This window comes from Miniopterus natalensis, chromosome 4 (assembly GCF_054644295.1).
Source record: "Miniopterus natalensis isolate mMinNat1 chromosome 4, mMinNat1.hap1, whole genome shotgun sequence".
NCBI classification, from domain to species: Eukaryota; Metazoa; Chordata; class Mammalia; order Chiroptera; family Miniopteridae; genus Miniopterus; species Miniopterus natalensis.
Genome location: NC_142084.1, coordinates 92,018,942 through 92,024,273, shown reverse-complemented (window position 1 = coordinate 92,024,273; position 5,332 = coordinate 92,018,942). Strand labels below are relative to the sequence as shown.

Below are 5,332 nucleotides of genomic sequence, written 5' to 3'. Positions count from 1 at the left end.
TACAAATGGCCGGAAGCGGAAGCGGCCAGCCCTGCCCGGAAGCGGAAACCCTCCGCGCCCTCCTCCTCAAGGCTGGCTGGGTGCCGCGGGCGCCTCTGCTGCCCCCTGGCGGGATCCAGGACGCACTGCGAGGAGAACCCGCAGGTTGCTGTCCTTGGATCCCGCGTTGGCGGGGGGAGGGCCGAGGGGAAGCCGAGCAGAGCTGCTCGGTGCTGGGACTGACTTGGACAGAGGCACTTACCTACAGCTTTGGTCTCTCAGAGGCTTCCGTTTACCCTTCTGTGAAATGGGCACAGAAATAAAATCTATTATTTATTCAACACACATTTTTGTACACTTGAATGATGCAGGGCACTGATGCCAGCACTGGGACGCAGCTGGAAACAAGTCAGGCCAGGCTCCCCGCGCTTATGGAGGTTACAGTCTGGACTGAAGAGACATACTGGACAAAAAAGTAAACATCGATCAGTTTTTTTGAGAAATGTTTTTAATTGATTTCAGAGAGAGAGAGAGACATCAAATGATGACAGAGAAACCTCGATCAGCTGCGCGCCCTCTGCTGGGGATGGAGCCGCATGTGTGCTGCCTGGGAATGGAAGTTACCTCTGGGTTCATGGGCCCAGCTCAACCACTGAGCCACACGGCCAGGGCAGCATCGATCTGTTTTCATTGCCAGGAAGGTAACACGGTGGAGTGCCTACGTCAGGGAAGCCGTCTCCGAGCGGTGACCTTTGAGCTGAAGTTCTAGACGGCTACCCCGGGATGTAGGTTCTGAGCACAGGCCCTGACTGCAGTGTCCACTTTTTGCTATAGCCCCAGTACTTTAAAGCAGCGGTCTCCAAAGTTTTTGCTTCTGTCCCCATGAAAGAATTTTAAAAATTCATACTCCAGCGTCGATTTTTAAAAGTTGACATCTGGAGAGACGCCGAAGGAGCAAAGAACATGGAGAAGACCGGCGGTAGCCGAAAGGAAGGCCCGAAACGCAAACGCGCTTCGGGAGGACCTCAGGAGGCCGCAGTCGTTGAGGATGGGGCGACGGAAAGCGGGGGCCAACCCCCAAAAGCGACTGCCTTTCTCCCAGGCTCCAGCATTTCAGAGATTAAGAACCAACAGCGGCGACACTGAATGTTCACGCGGTGGAGACAGCAGCAGCGGAAGGAAAAGTTGGCAGCTAAGAAAAAACTTAAGAGAGAGAGAGGCTCTTGGTGAGAAGGCTCCAGCAAAGCCTCGACCCAAGACCATTGACCATCAGCGAGTGTACGAAGAAACCACAGCAGACCCTAGTGATGAGGAGGCTGCTGCTGCTGAAGCTACAGATGAATTTGCTTCTTACTTCCACAGACAGACTTCTCCCAAGATTCACATTACATCAGACAGGTCTCACGGGAGAACAGCACGACTCTGTGAACAGCTCTCCACAGTTATACCAAACTCACATGTTTCTTACAGAAGAGGACTGGCTCTGAAAACAATTATTCCACAGTGCACCTCAAGAGATCTCACAGATCTGATCGTTATTAGAAGATCGTAAAACGCCAAATGGATTAATTCTGAGTCACTTGCCAAATGGACCAACTGCTCATTTTAAAATGAGCAGTGTTTGTGTAAAGAAATGAAGAGAAGAGGCAAGGACTCCACAGAACACACACCTGAAATAATTCTGAATGATTTTACAACACGGCTGGGTCATTCCGTTGGACGGATGTTTGCCTCTCTCTTTCCCCATAATCCTCAGTTTATTGGAAGGCAGGTTGCCACATTCCACAATCAGAGGGATTATATCTTCTTCAGATTTCACAGATACACATTCAAGAGTGAAAAGAGAGTGGGAATTCAGGAACTTGGACCACGTTTTGCCTTAAAATTAGGATCTCTTCAGAAAGGAACCTTTGATTTTAAACATGGAGAATATGAATGGGTCCATAAGCCTCGGGAAATGGATACAAGTAGAAGAAAATTCCATTTATAAAGTACTGGAGGAACAGTATTGGATTTTGCTGAATGGGCCTATCTTGAATTTGTGACAGAAGAATCTTCAAAATGGCATTTACTTATTTCGTACACCTTCTTTCATGTCTGGACAAACTACCAAGTGCCGTGAATTACTACTCGCTGTTTCTGTAGGAAATACAAATAAAAGCCATTTTGGTGAGAGTTGAAAAACAAATAATAAAAATAAAAGTTGACATCTGAGAACTCTAACCACAACTTTAGATAGTGGTAACTGTTATAGCATCAGGGCAAGTGGAATAGGGAAACTGAGACAGATAGTTAAACAGCAGTTTGCAGCCACCTAGTAAATCCTGTCTTCCCTAAACCCATTTCTTCTCCTTCCCAGCCAGAGGGTAAATAGCTTAGATCACACTACGCTGGGAGACAGATAACAGAAATCCAATTAGTGCCTTTAGCTAACCACACCCAAAGACGGACAAATTAAAAATAAATCTCATTTTGGTATGTCAGCGTAAAACTGCTGAAAATTCTATTGAGATCCGCCCCTAAGATTTCCCCTAAAGGCCAGCCTTTAAACCCCCTGAAAACAAAGGACCCAGCTCGCCCCCCCAGGGGAGCATACCAGCACCACCTCATTCTCCCCTCCTAGGGGACCCCATGAGACTTACAACCAGGGGAGCAATGGGCAGCAGCAGCTCCTCCCGGAGTTACCCCCTGAATCTGTCTCCAAGGTCCCCAAACCTGTCTCCAAGGCCCCCTTCTCTGACCTCTCAGTGAGTCAAAGCAGCCCAGCCTCGGCTCTCCTATTGCTGCTTCTAAGCACCTTCTTCCTTTCACCAACCTGAGTACATTTTTGCTGCAGCCAGTAAGTTCTTGCTTTTCTACGCTTTGTCTCTTGATTGAAATCTTTCCCTCAAGAAGACAGGAACCAAGGTCTCCCTGTGTCCCGTCTCCCCGGTAACAGTAACGGACTATTTTCTGGCACGTTGCTTCTTGTGTAAGTGCTCTGGTGCATTTTTGTCCAAATTGGATAGCTGCAAATTTAGCACATCCAATTGATGGAAAATGTCCACCATGTGTCAAATGAAATAATCCAACTGTTACTTAATTTTTTAATCTAAAGTTTGCCTTTATTTTTATCTTTTAAATCAATTAAGTGTTACTATGTGTTCCTGTGACACCTTATTTCTAAATTATGAGAGTTGGTGGATGGACAAATCAGCAGACAGACTTGTCCACCAAGATAAAGCAGGTAGTAAGGGCCATCTTCTTATTAAGCTCCCTGTACTTGGTGCTCACGGGAGGCACCCTCAGGAGAAATACGTCCCTGCGGCACCTGGTTCAGCTCCCATTAGTTCGCACCCAGGGCCATGGCGGGGCTGTTGTGTCTTTCCTTGTGGGAGAGGGGATGGGAAGAGAACTGGGTACCTGAGTTTACAGACAAATCCATTGTAGGGAAGATGATATAAAAATTCAGCGCCTGGAAATGGATTCTCCTAACGTGTCCAGGCCCAGAGCCCTTAGAATGGTTCCTATACCCCGAGGTAGAGCCCCGCTTGGCGGGCCCTTCACCTAGAGCGGAACTTGTCGCGTGCCATGGCTCAAAAACTTCCTAATTGAACGAACGGGAGGGTTCTAGGCAGAGGTAGCAAATGCAAGTCAGCTGAGGCAGGAACTAAATTTATTTGAAAACAGGAGGGGAATTGGGCGTTGGCAGTGGCGGAGAAATAGGCGAGCGAGAAGCCTGTTCCACCCAGAACCTTCACCCCGATTGGGAAGGACAAAGGAGAGGGGACCAGACTCACCTCCGGGGCAGGCATTTAATGTCCTTCATTCATCTCGCAACTGAGATTTATTAAGGACCCATTTTGCATCAGCTCCAATGGAAAACAAGGCAAGCAAGGTCCCTGTAGGATCGCACATTCTAGAGGGAACATCCTCTGAGGGCAACACATCAGCTTACTGTGCCCGAGTGCCCTGTGGGAGGCTAAGCTGGATGGCCAGGCCCAGGGTCAGGGTGAAGACGGCTCTCCAAGTGCGTGAGGCTTGAGCCGAGATCTGAATAGTGCTACAGAGACGGCCGGGTAAAGACGGGATGGGCACAGTGGCAGGGTGTGCCTGCCGGGCAGGAGGAGCTGGAAGTGCCAAGGCTGTGGTGGGAGTGGAGAAAAGCCAGCTTGGCTTTGGCCTGATTAGCAGTTAACTGCACAAACCTTTCTCCTTCGTTCCCTCGGGCAGGAAGCGCAGATCGCCGGCGAGCACCCCGACTCCTGACTCGGTTCACCAGGCACCGGAGTGCGCCAGGAGGCAGCCGACCCTGGGCAGCTGCAGATTAGTCGTCAGAAGGCAACCACTGGTTTCAGGAACAAGACAGTCACATCCAGCGAGGTTTGCCGAGTGTCTTTCCTCAGGCTGGCACCCTACTCACCCTTTCTCCACATTCCCATTGCAGAGAAGCCACAGGATTTCCTGGCTTCATTCCTGAAAACCAAATGGTCAAAGTCCCTTCAATTAGGGCCTTACATGACCACAACGCTGCGAAACAGAAACCAGAGCTGAACTGCAGCAAGAAACTTTGGAGTCTGAAGAGCGGGTGGCATCCTAGCTCGGGCTATTTATTATCAGAGTGACCTTGGGCAGGGCATTCCACACTTCTAAGCTTATTTCCTGAAGGTTCCAGAGAACACGTGTGCACGAATACATGTGTAAATTTATTTATTCTGCAAACAACAGGACGTATTGGTGGTTGGCCAGTGACTGTTCATAGAGAACCCAATGCCCGGCAGACACAGGGCCTTCTGCCTTCGGAAAAGGTGGTCTGGTTCTCCCCACAAGTGCTCCATCAGCTCAAGAGACGCTGGCACACGCTTCTCTGACAGGCGGATTTGCTCCATGTGGCCTTTGCCATTCACAAGGAGGGCGTTTGGAGCTCTGCCTCACGGAGCTGTGGCTGCAGGGTGTGAGGGACTAGCCTTTGCTCGGAACGCTGAACACAGAGAAAGGCGTGACCAAGTGGATAAATCCCATTGCATGACCCTCAAGTCTTTACTGAGCACTCTTGGCTCAGTTCAGCAGGCAGACTACAAATAGAGGATGCATTTGACCTTTGGTGTCAATCAACTCAGGCCCCAAGGGCACCCCTTCTTTCTTTGCCCTACTTGTGCATCTGCTTCTCTCTGCAGGGTTGGCCCCAGAAGCTGGAATCATGGCTACATGGTAGCATTGGGAAGAGACAATCTACTCTTTGTATGTATTTATTTATATTCTTCACCTGATGATTTTTCCATTGCTTTTTAGAGAGAGTGGAAAGGGGAGAAACATCAATGTGAGAGGCACATTGATTGGTTGCCTCCTGCACAAGGCCCAACTGGGGCAGAAC

At 49.4% G+C, this 5,332-nt stretch overlaps 1 pseudogene; it reads left to right on the top strand.

The window, feature by feature from the left end:
- Nucleotides 1-942: 942 nt before the first annotated feature.
- On the top strand, nt 943-1,969 carry LOC107537868 (ribosome production factor 1 pseudogene; annotated as a pseudogene).
- Nucleotides 1,970-5,332: the final 3,363 nt, after the last annotated feature.